The sequence below is a fragment of the Micromesistius poutassou genome (genome assembly GCF_964030765.1).
Source record: "Micromesistius poutassou genome assembly, chromosome: 18".
NCBI classification, from domain to species: domain Eukaryota; kingdom Metazoa; phylum Chordata; class Actinopteri; order Gadiformes; family Gadidae; genus Micromesistius; species Micromesistius poutassou.
In genome coordinates this window covers 15,142,117-15,155,337 of record NC_140288.1, presented here as the reverse complement: position 1 = coordinate 15,155,337, position 13,221 = coordinate 15,142,117, and positions in this window count along the sequence as shown.

Genomic DNA, 13,221 nt, shown 5'->3' with positions numbered 1-13,221 from the left:
ACCATGAGGAACCCGCGAAGGAACCCTTGAGAAACAAGGAACCCTTGACAACCCGTGACTTTGTCACGTCCTGCGAGGTAGAAGTTGCATCTGAAGTCTCCACCGTCCAGCTCCGACGAGGCGCCGTCAGTGGGTCACTGAAATGTTGCAAGAGGAAAAACACAAATCGTTAGCCTCGTAGCATGAGCTATGTTGCTAGCCATAGGCCAACAATGTCAATGAGGCTACCAATGTCAATTCCACTATGAGGCTACCCATGTCGATTACGCTATGAGGCTACCATGTTGATTACGCTATGGGGCTACCAATGTCAATTATGCTACAATATCAATTATACTAGGAGGCTAATGATATAGATAACTATGAGGCTAGCGATGTTGATTATGCTATGAGGCTAACAATACCCATTATGCTATGAAGCTAACTATATCCATTATGCTAGGAGGCTAACGATGTCCAGCTAGGCGGCTAACCAGATTCCGGGTCTCCCTCCAGATAGGTGGCTCCTCCTCCATAATTTTTTTAGTTTATATAATTTGTGTTGAAGAAAATACTTTTGTTTTGAGAATTCTACACTTGAAACAGTGGTAGTAGTTTATTATTCTTTGGACACCTTGTTTAAATAATTCTGAATCAAATCAAATTTTAAACTTCAACATGAAACATGCACACACTTGGGAATTTGTAATTCAGGAATATAGTAAAACATTCTGTGAATTTAACAGCATAGCTTTGGTGGTGAAACGATGTAAAAAAAAAAACCTGTTGGTATTAACCTTCCAAAGACTTGAGCAGTCCCATCGTAGTACTCTTCTTGCTCCTGGTGGGTCGTCAGCTTAATCTGTTCACAATACAAACACACATTAAAAGGGTGATGATACGTTACCAAGTGTGAGTGTGACCAGCTGTTACGTTTTAGTGTCCATCTTGATGTACGCTGGATAAACTATAGTAGTAGCAGCTGATGTGACCTTAATTACTTCAAATCACAGCTTTGGCTAAAATTCACAGAATGAAAAATCTGAAGGAAAAACTAATGAAGACCCTCTATGATCATTTGAAATAATTAAAAAGAACCTCCAGGTGTCAAGTGTTTGGTTATGGTTACCCTCCGGTCCACAGCCTCCGGTCCAGCCTGGTACCCCATTCCTGGTCCAGGGGGATCTGGATACCCTCTGGTCCAGCCTGGTACCCCATTCCTGGTCCAGGGGGATCTGGATACCCTCTGGTCCTGCCTGGTGCCCCATTCCTGGTCCAGGGGGATCTGGATACCCTCTGGTCCAGCCTGGTGCCCCATTCCTGGTCCAGGGGGATCTGGATACCCTCTGGTCCAGCCTGGTACCCCATTCCTGGTCCAGGGGATCTAGTTACCCTACATTATAATTAAGTACGAGAAAAGCACTAGACACATCCACATAATAATAATAATTATTATTATCCACCCTGGTGGCCCATACCTGGTCCAGTGGGATCTGGTCACCTGCTGGTCCTCAGCCTCTGGTCCACCCTGGTCCAGGAGATCCTGTGAAGTCAGACAGCATCTTTATAGACCCGTGCACATCGCGGTCTCGAATCTAACTACCAACCCCCCCGCAGGAGCCCCTTACCTTGAGCTGGAACGACGATGGAGATCTTGGGGTGCTTTGGTCGTCTTGTTGCAAAATACAGCCAACAGACTTACCTTGAGCAGATCTAGTAGTTTGTTGCTGTTGGTTCATGTACAAATAATTGACTATACATTTCATATCCCCCCCATTTAGCAAATAATTCCCACCCATAAACAAGGCTGACAACAGTACAAAATAACAAACTGTTCTCATGCCTTTTGTCTACTTCCTTACTACTCTCTAAAACATTGCATGCACATCGCATGAGTGTTGCCTTACTGATCAGGGTGTGAGCTGAGTGACCAGAGATGCATGCTGGGATACTGTGCCATCTGACGCCTACAGTTCTGTAGAGGTTCCCCCTCAGGAGAAACCAAGTTTTCAAAAGGCTGTCGTGACATCAGTTACATGACCTGGAATGTCCGTCAAGACCGTGACAGGGACTCCCCAAAGAGAAACGCCAAAGGGTAGGCTGTGAGGCTCCCCCTCTCGGCGACTAGAATACAACCCAGCTCTTACAGGAGAGAATCATGGAGCACATTTCAACGTTCCTCTTCATAGACCTTGAAGCCCCAGTGAGGCTTTCTTCACCTCTTCTGAAGAGCACAACTGCAGCTCGACAGGGACGCTAGTTGGGATGTTTCCAAGATGGTTTCCGATTCAGCCCGAGAAATACTTGGATCTCAGGGCAGGAGTACAGGAGATCCAGAGGGCTTGCCAGCAGTCCATGTTGAGGTTAGGTAGGGAAGCCACATTGCAGAATGTTTCATCTTCCATCTTCAGTTGGTTGGTTTCTCATCCGATTCTGTCCATTTGGAATGCCGTTAGTCCATCATCCATTGTACCAAGTAGCCATTGTCGCTTCCCATGTTTGCATGATTCAGTCACACTACAGTCCAAGCTGCATGACACTCAAGTCATCCTGTCCAGTGTGTAGAAGGTCGAATTGAGATCCAGATGCTAGATCGCTCCAGGCTCTTGCTGTATTGAACACCCACTTTGTCATCCTCTTTGATTTAGGCCACAGACTTGAGTCATCAGAAACATCCGACCAAATGACACTCAAGGGTGTTTTAGGAAGAGTAGCATCCTCCTATAGCTGAAAATTAAAATGTTCAGGTAATACAAGCCAAGTAGAAGTAGAAAAATTTCCCCTCACACATGTGGTGCCCAGTACCAGGTTAAAGATTGCCCCTCTCACACTTAGTGCCACATGCAAGGTTAAAGATCACCCCTCTCACACTTAATGCCCCGTGCAAAGTCAACAATTGCCCTGCTCACACTTAGTGCCCCATGCCATGCAAAGATTGCCCCTCACACTTAGTACCCCATGACATTCAAAGATTGACCAGTACCAGGTTAAAGATCACACCTCTTTATTTTCAGTTATTAGATTGTGTATTTACACAAACAATGACAATACAAAGCCAAACGAGAGGAGAGACCAGTGGAGGGTTTGTAGGTCTTTGAGAGAGGAGAGACCAGTGGTGGGTTTGTAGGTCTTTGAGAGAGGAGAGACCAGTGGAGGTTTTGACAGAGACCAGCGGTGGCTTTGTAAGTCTTTGAGAGACGAGACCAGTGGAGGGTTTGACGGAGAGACCAGCGCTGGGTTTGTAGGTCTTTGAAAGACCAGTGGAGGGTTTGACGGAGAGACCAGTGCTGGGTTTGACGGAGAGACCAGTGGAGGTTTTGTAGGCCTTTGAGAGACCAGTGGTGGGTTTTTAGGTCTTTGAGACGAGACCAGTGGCGGGATTGACGGAGACACCAGTGCTGGGTTTGTAGGTCTTTCAGAGACCAGTGGAGGGTTTGACGGAGAGACCAGCGCTGGGTTTGTAGGTCTTTGAGACGAGACCAGTGGAGGGTTTGACGGAGAGACCAGTGCTGGGTTTGTAGGTCTTTGAGAGACGAGATACCAGTGCTGGGTTTGTAGGTCTTTGAGAGACGAGATACCAGTGCTGGGTTTGTAGGTCTTTGCGCCCTGCCCTTCACAAAGAAAAGAGAACTCTTCCCGGGGCTCCCGCCAGCTTCTCCGGGGTCATTTGCGTTACCACACTGGACGCCACGCGGCGCCTATCTCCGCCTCTCCAGATTTGGGAATCTGAACCCGACTCCCTTTCGATCGACCGGGGGCGACGGAGGCCATCGCCCCGCAGAGACGAGAGACCAGTGGAGGGTTTGTAGGTCTTTGAGAGGAGAAACCAGTGGTGGGTTTGTAGGTCTTTGAGAGAAGAGAAACCAGTGGTGGGTTTGTAGGTCTTTGAGAGAAGAGAAACCAGTGGTGGGTTTGTAGGTCTTTGAGAGAAGAGAAACCAGTGGTGGGTTTGTAGGTCTTTGAGAGAAGAGAAACCAGTGGTGGGTTTGACGGAGAGACCAGCGCTGGGTTTGTAGGTCTTTGAGAGGAGAAACCAGTGGTGGGTTTGTAGGTCTTTAAGAAGAGACCAGTGGTGGGTTTGTAGGTACTTGAGAGCGGAGAGACCAGTGGTGGGTTTGACGGAGAGACCAGCGCTGGGTTTGTAGGTCTTTGAGAGGAGAAACCAGTGGTGGGTTTGTAGGTCTTTAAGAAGAGACCAGTGGTGGGTTTGTAGGTACTTGAGAGCGGAGAGACCAGTGGTGGGTTTGACGGAGAGACCAGCGCTGGGTTTGTAGGTCTTTGAGAGAGGAGAGACCAGTGGAGGGTTTGATGGAGAGACCAGTGGTGGGGGGGCTAGGGCTTCAAAGCGTACGGAGGGAAACGTTGGAACGTGCTCCGTGGTTCTCAGGTGCAGGAACCAGGTTGTGTTCTAGTTGCTGAGAGGGACAGCCCTCACATCTCGCCCCCTGGTGTGTCTCCTTGAGGAGTCCCTGTCTCCATCCTGAAAGACGTTCCAGTTCATGTAACTGACGTGACTACGGCCTCTTAAACACTAGGTTCCCCTGAGGGGGAACGTCTACACAACTGAAGGCCTCAAACAGCGCAGAACCCTCGCATGCATCTCTGGTCAGTCAGTCACACACCCTTATCAGTAGGACAACACACATGGGATGTGATGCAATGATGAGGAATGTAGTAGGAAAGTGGACGGATAAAGTATCTTCTAGGGACGAATGAGAGGCATGAGAACGGGGGGGAAGAGAGAGAGAGAGAGAGAGAGAGAGAGGCCAGAGAGAGAGAGACCAGAGAGAGAGAGAGAGAGACCAGAGAGAGAGAGAGAGAGACCAGAGAGAGAGAGAGAGAGGCCAGAGAGAGAGAGAGAGAGGCCAGAGAGGGAGAGAGAGAGGCCAGAGAGGGAGAGAGAGAGGCCAGAGAGGGAGAGAGAGAGGCCAGAGAGGGAGAGAGAGAGGCCAGAGAGGGAGAGAGAGAGGCCAGAGAGGGGGCGGGGCAGGGCCTACGTGGGGCGGGGCAAGAGAGGGGGCGGGGCAGGGCCTACGTGGGGCAGGGCCTACGTGGGGCGGGGCAGGGCCTACGTGGGGCGGGGCAGGGCCTACGTGGGGCGGGGCCTGAGAACTGGTTCAAACTAAACGCTGTCAGCCCACAGCATTAAAAGAAAATGTTGTGACTTACAGTTCGCAGTTTCTTCTTCTTCGTGCTTCGATCGTGATACTCACAGAATCTGTTTCTTCTTCTTGAGCTGTGAAGGAGAGCAACGAGATTAGTTTTACGGCTTGTGTGTGTGTGCGTGCGTGTGTGTGTTTAATTAGTGATTAATCCAATAAATCCAAATAAGTTATTAAAATAAGTTATTTTTCCCATCCAACTACGACGGTAACCGAGTGCGGAGTCAGTGTGACGTCATGGCCCCGCCCCCCTACGTCTTCCGCCGCCAACTCAGTCATGGAGTCATTGATAAATATCTGTAGCCGCGTCACCCGGCGAAAAATATCAATTAACTCAATTAAAAACAGCTTACGACGACATACATCCAGAACTACTATTATTCAACTTATCAAGTAGGCCTAGAGTAAAAAACAATTAAGATAAATTATAAATAAGTGTCCTACTCACAGCAGGTCCGGATGTAGCGGGCCGTTTTACTTCAAAAAGTGTTCGTTAATTAACCCGACGGTCAACCTGGAAAACAAAAGGACCAGACGGATCATTAGTTACTTTTATAACTTCAACCGGACGTTTCTAACCATGTTTCGGTTAAACTACTAAAATAACGTCAATATTAACCGTGTAATGGAGACGGCTCAGCGTCTTTTTCAATCTAACCTGTTTGATGTGGTGGAGCCAACAGCTGACGGAGCGCGAGCAGCAGCAGCACAGTGAGGCTCAATGGAGACGCAGCGCGATCCGCACCGAGACCCGCGAAATAATCAGCGAATAATCAGCGGAACTACATGCAGGTGTGCGCCGCCATAGATATATATGTGTGTGTGTGTGTGTGTGTGTGTGTGTGTGTGTGTGTGTGTGTGTGTGTGTGTGTGTGTGTGTGTGTGTGTGTGTGTGTGTGTGTGTGTGTGTGTGTGTGTGTGTTGAGCGGGGGTGGGAGTGGGTGGGTGGGTTTGGGTTACAAACTGTGGGTGTGTGTTTGGGTTTGTGTGTTTAAAAGGTGAACGATATGTGGATGAGTGGGAATAAATGGTATATATTATGTGGATGTGTGAGTGTGGTTTAAAACCATATGGAGTAGAGGAATACTGTTACTACCAGGAATTGTATGCTGATTGAAGTATGAAATGACACCGTATGATGGTGTATTTCCTTTTGATGAAAATAATAAAAATAATAAATAAATAAATGCCTAATGTGTAACATAACTAATTAACTATAACTGTATTGATACAATTACTATTATAGAACATAAAAAAATAGAACACAACTTACTTAACTTAAATATGCAAATTACAACATTTGGGCAAATTATGCAACTAAAGTCTTTATAGTTGCGTTTGTTTATTCACAAAATAGAAATGCTATAACGGCATAAAAAATAATAAAATCAATCAGCTCAGATATTTATTGTCAAAGTGATGAAGTTATCACAACGTACAGAAATCCAAATGACACTAAATGTTTCAAATTACATTAATAAAAGAATACATTATATTGTTACTTTAATATTCTTATATTGTATGTTTGAACAGTGTTCCAATATATTAGTCAAACATTTACATGTATTAAATCTATATCTGTACATATTTTATACAAACAAAAACAAGGCGATGACATTATAGTCATACATCAAATATCCGTACAGTCACACCCAAATCATAAAGAAGACATTTATTGCCTGTTACACAATGCATGGACAAACAAATAAAAAAAACGAATTGATTGTATTTATTTAATCAAAGGAATCAGTACATTTTCCCCCCCCCCAAAAAAAAAAAAATATATAGATTGCATTTCATATCAAAATACTAATAATAGTAATTATTCAAATAATAATTATAAATTGAGCTTGTTCTCTTTTAAACGGAGCGGTGTGAACTTCTTGGGAGGGCTAGTGAACATGTGTTGATGACCTTGACCTCTGAGCCTAGGGTCAGAGGGAAGGGCTAGTGAACATGTGTTGATGACCTTGACCTCTCTGAGCCTAGGGTCAGAGGGGAGGGCTAGTGAACATGTGTTGATGACCTTGACCTTTGACCCTAGGGTCAGAGGGGAGGGCTAGTGAACATGTGTTGATGACCTTGACCTCTCTGACCCTAGGCTACGGTCACCTGGCTCCTGTCCCTTCGTAGTATGGGCTCTCCTCCAGTACCTCCTCGATGACCGCCTGAAACAGACCAGAACCAACCGTCACCGCTTCAAACCGGATCAATCACACAGGGACCAGAAAGAACGATTCTGACCAATAAACAGCAGGTTACTAACCCAAACAAAAACACTGGTGAACTCTGTGTCCGTGTGTGGAGATTCAGAAAAGTAGATTTTGATTGTATGCGCGTATCTCAGCCCAACTTGAAGGACGCTTTGCATGAACGCTTACATGAAGCTAAATGACCAAATGGAAACGTGAAACTAATTGAGCGAATCCAAGACTGATCCCGCCAGACTTACTGGAAAGTTAAATTTGTCTAGACAAAAGGCCATTTACATGGCCTCTGATATATAACCAAACCTGTTAGGCAAATGTGTAGTAAAATGTGTCAGTCAAATAAGGGTAGGGTCTCTGGGGAGACCGCAGGGGTGCCCAGAGAAGATTTTGAGTTATTCACATCTCTAGCGGGAGGAGACGACTTGGAGACGACTTAGTCCTGGGTGGATGGCTGAGGTGTGGCGGTTGCTGCCACATTCCTTGCAGTCTACCTCTGTGACGCAGTCCCTAGCTAGGAGGAGCAGCACTGGAAACATGTGATTGTCTTTTAGAAACTGTTTGCGCTCTTCTAGGGTCTTCTCCCTGAAGCCTCTACATTTCCTCAGTGGGTGGGCTTCGTCATGGATGGTATAGTGACTAGATTTCCTGTCCTTGTTCCTGGTGTAGGGGGGGGGAATGTACTGATTCCTTTGATTAAATAAATACAATCAATTCGTTTTTTTTATTTGTTTGTCCATGCATTGTGTAACAGGCAATAAATGTCTTCTTTATGATTTGGGTGTGACTGTACGGATATTTGATGTGTGACTAATGTCATCGCCTTGTTTTTGTTTGTATAAAATATGTACAAATATAGATTTAATACATGTAAATGTTTGACTAATATATTGGAACACTGTTCAAACATACAATATAAGAATATTAAAGTAACAATATAATGTATTATTTTATTAATGTAATTTGAAACATTTAGTGTCATTTGGATTTCTGTACGTTGTGATAACTTCATCACTTTGACAATAAATATCTGAGCTGATTGATTTTATTATTTTTTATGCCGTTATAGCATTTCTATTTTGTGAATAAACAAACGCAACTATAAAGACTTTCATAGTTGCATAATTTGCCCAAATGTTGTAATTTGCATATTTAAGTTAAGTAAGTTGTGTTCTATTTTTTTATGTTCTATAATAGTAATTGTATCAATACAGTTATAGTTAATTAGTTATGTTACACATTAGGCATTTATTTATTTATTATTTTTATTATTTTCATCAAAAGGAAATACACCATCATACGGTGTCATTTCATACTTCAATCAGCATACAATTCCTGGTAGTAACAGTATTCCTCTACTCCATATGGTTTTAAACCACACTCACACATCCACATAATATATACCATTTATTCCCACTCATCCACATATCGTTCACCTTTTAAACACACAAACCCAAACACACACCCACAGTTTGTAACCCAAACCCACCCACCCACTCCCACCCCCGCTCAACACACACACACACACGCACACGCGCACGCGCACGCGCACACGCACACGCACACGCACACGCACACGCACACGCACACGCACACACACACACACACACACACACACATATATATATCTATGGCGGCGCACACCTGCATGTAGTTCCGCTGATTATTCGCTGATTATTTCGCGGGTCTCGGTGCGGATCGCGCTGCGTCTCCATTGAGCCTCACTGTGCTGCTGCTGCTCGCGCTCCGTCAGCTGTTGGCTCCACCACATCAAACAGGTTAGATTGAAAAAGACGCTGAGCCGTCTCCATTACACGGTTAATATTGACGTTATTTTAGTAGTTTAACCGAAACATGGTTAGAAACGTCCGGTTGAAGTTATAAAAGTAACTAATGATCCGTCTGGTCCTTTTGTTTTCCAGGTTGACCGTCGGGTTAATTAACGAACACTTTTTGAAGTAAAACGGCCCGCTACATCCGGACCTGCTGTGAGTAGGACACTTGTTTATAATTTATCTTAATTGTTTTTTACTCTAGGCCTACTTGATAAGTTGAATAATAGTAGTTCTGGATGTATGTCGTCGTAAGCTGTTTTTAATTGAGTTAATTGATATTTTTCGCCGGGTGACGCGGCTACAGATATTTATCAATGACTCCATGACTGAGTTGGCGGCGGAAGACGTAGGGGGGCGGGGCCATGACGTCACACTGACTCCGCACTCGGTTACCGTCGTAGTTAGATGGGAAAAATAACTTATTTTAATAACTTATTTGGATTTATTGGATTAATCACTAATTAAACACACACACACACACCGTAAAACTAATCTCGTTGCTCTCCTTCACAGCTCAAGAAGAAGAAACAGATTCTGTGAGTATCACAATCGAACCACGAAGAAGAAGAAACTGCGAACTGTAAGTCACAACATTTTCTTTTAATGCTGTGGGCTGACAGCGTTTAGTTTGAACCAGTTCTCAGGCCCTGCCCCACGTAGGCCCTGCCCCGCCCCACGTAGGCCCTGCCCCGCCCCACGTAGGCCCTGCCCCGCCCCCTCTCTGGCCCCGCCCCACGCAGGCCCTGCCCCGCCCCCTCTCTGGCCCCGCCCCACGTAGGCCCTGCCCCGCCCCCTCTCTGGCCTCTCTCTCTCTCTCTCTGGCCTCTCTCTCTCTCTCTCTGGCCTCTCTCTCTCTCTCTCTCTCTGGCCTCTCTCTCTCTCTCTCTCTGGCCTCTCTCTCTCTCTCTCTCTGGCCTCTCTCTCTCTCTCTCTGGCCTCTCTCTCTCTCTCTGGCCTCTCTCTTCCCCCCCCCCCGTTCTCATGCCTCTCATTCGTCCCTAGAAGATACTTTATCCGTCCACTTTCCTACTACATTCCTCATCATTGCATCACATCCCATGTGTGTTGTCCTACTGATAAGGGTGTGTGACTGACTGACCAGAGATGCATGCGAGGGTTCTGCGCTGTTTGAGGCCTTCAGTTGTGTAGACGTTCCCCCTCAGGGGAACCTAGTGTTTAAGAGGCCGTCGTCACGTCAGTTACATGAACTGGAACGTCCTTCAGGATGGAGACAGGGACTCCTCAAGGAGACACACCAGGGGGCGAGATGTGAGGGCTGTCCCTCTCAGCAACTAGAACCAACCTGGTTCCTGCACCTGAGAACCACGGAGCACGTTCCAACGTTTCCCTCCGTACGCTTTGAAGCCCCAGCCCCCCCACCACTGGTCTCTCCATCAAACCCTCCACTGGTCTCTCCTCTCTCAAAGACCTACAAACCCAGCGCTGGTCTCTCCGTCAAACCCACCACTGGTCTCTCCGCTCTCAAGTACCTACAAACCCACCACTGGTCTCTTCTTAAAGACCTACAAACCCACCACTGGTTTCTCCTCTCAAAGACCTACAAACCCACCACTGGTTTCTCTTCTCTCAAAGACCTACAAACCCACCACTGGTTTCTCCTCTCAAAGACCTACAAACCCACCACTGGTTTCTCCTCTCAAAGACCTACAAACCCACCACTGGTTTCTCCTCTCAAAGACCTACAAACCCTCCACTGGTTTCTCTTCTCTGCGGGGCGATGGCCTCCGTCGCCCCCGGTCGATCGAAAGGGAGTCGGGTTCAGATTCCCAAATCTGGAGAGGCGGAGATAGGCGCCGCGAGGCGTCCAGTGCGGTAACGCAAACGACCCCGGAGAAGCTGGCGGGAGCCCCGGGAAGAGTTCTCTTTTCTTTGTGAAGGGCAGGGCGCAAAGACCTACAAACCCAGCACTGGTATCTCGTCTCTCAAAGACCTACAAACCCAGCACTGGTCTCTCTGTCAAAACCTTCGCTGGTCTCTCCTCTCTCAAGGACCTAAAAACCCACCACTGGTCTCTCAAAGGCCTACAAAACCTCCACTGGTCTCTCCGTCAAACCCAGCACTGGTCTCTCCGTCAAACCCTCCACTGGTCTCTCAAAGACCTACAAACCCAGCGCTGGTCTCTCCGTCAAACCCTCCACTGGTCTCGTCTCAAAGACCTACAAACCCAGCGCTGGTCTCTGTCAAAACCTCCGCTGGTCTCTCCTCAAGGACCTAAAAACCCTCCACTGGTCTCTCAAAGGCCTACAAAACCTCCACTGGTCTCTCCGTCAAACCCAGCACTGGTCTCTCCGGCAAACCCTCCACTGGTCTCTCAAAGACCTACAAACCCACCACTGGTCTCTCAAAGGCCTACAAAACCTCCACTGGTCTCTCCGTCAAACCCAGCACTGGTCTCTCCGTCAAACCCTCCACTGATCTCTCAAAGACCTACAAACCCAGCACTGGTTTCTCCGGCAAACCCTCCACTGGTCTCTCAAAGACCTACAAACCCACCACTGGTTTCTCCTCTCAAAGACCTACAAACCCTCCACTGGTCTCTCGTCTCTGCGGGGCGATGGCCTCCGTCGCCCCCGGTCGATCGAAAGGGAGTCGGGTTCAGATTCCCAAATCTGGAGAGGCGGAGATAGGCGCCGCGTGGCGTCCAGTGCGGTAACGCAAACGACCCCGGAGAAGCTGGCGGGAGCCCCGGGAAGAGTTCTCTTTTCTTTGTGAAGGGCAGGGCGCAAAGACCTACAAACCCAGCACTGGTATCTCGTCTCTCAAAGACCTACAAACCCAGCACTGGTCTCTGTCAAAACCTCCGCTGGTCTCTCCTCTCTCAAGGACCTAAAAACCCACCACTGGTCTCTCAAAGGCCTACAAAACCTCCACTGGTCTCTCCGTCAAACCCAGCACTGGTCTCTCCGTCAAACCCTCCACTGGTCTCTCAAAGACCTACAAACCCAGCGCTGGTCTCTCCGTCAAACCCTCCACTGGTCTCGTCTCAAAGACCTACAAACCCAGCGCTGGTCTCTCTGTCAAAACCTCCGCTGGTCTCTCCTCAAGGACCTAAAAACCCTCCACTGGTCTCTCAAAGGCCTACAAAACCTCCACTGGTCTCTCCGTCAAACCCAGCACTGGTCTCGCCGTCAAACCCTCCACTGGTCTCGTCTCAAAGACCTACAAACCCTCCACTGGTCTCTCCTCTCGTTTGGCTTTGTATTCCTTTTGAGTATTGTCATTGTTTGTGTAAATACACAATCTAATAACTGAAAATAAAGAGGTGTGATCTTTAACCTGGTACTGGTCAATCTTTGAATGTCATGGGGTACTAAGTGTGAGGGGCAATCTTTGCATGGCATGGGGCACTAAGTGTGAGCAGGGCAATTGTTGACTTTGCACGGGGCATTAAGTGTGAGAGGGGTGATCTTTAACCTTGCATGTGGCACTAAGTGTGAGAGGGGCAATCGTTGCCCTGGCATGGGGCACAAAGTGAGAGGGGCAATCTTTAACCTGGTACTGGGCACCACATGTGTGAGGGGAAATTTTTCTACTTCTACTTGGCTTGTATTACCTGAACATTTTAATTTTCAGCTATAGGAGGATGCTACTCTTCCTAAAACACCCTTGAGTGTCATTTGGTCGGATGTTTCTGATGACTCAAGTCTGTGGCCTAAATCAAAGAGGATGACAAAGTGGGTGTTCAATACAGCAAGAGCCTGGAGCGATCTAGCATCTGGATCTCAATTCGACCTTCTACACACTGGACAGGATGACTTGAGTGTCATGCAGCTTGGACTGTAGTGTGACTGAATCATGCAAACATGGGAAGCGACAATGGCTACTTGGTACAATGGATGATGGACTAACGGCATTCCAAATGGACAGAATCGGATGAGAAACCAACCAACTGAAGATGGAAGATGAAACATTCTGCAATGTGGCTTCCCTACCTAACCTCAACATGGACTGCTGGCAAGCCCTCTGGATCTCCTGTACTCCTGCCCTGAGATCCAAGTATTTCTCGGGCTGAATCGG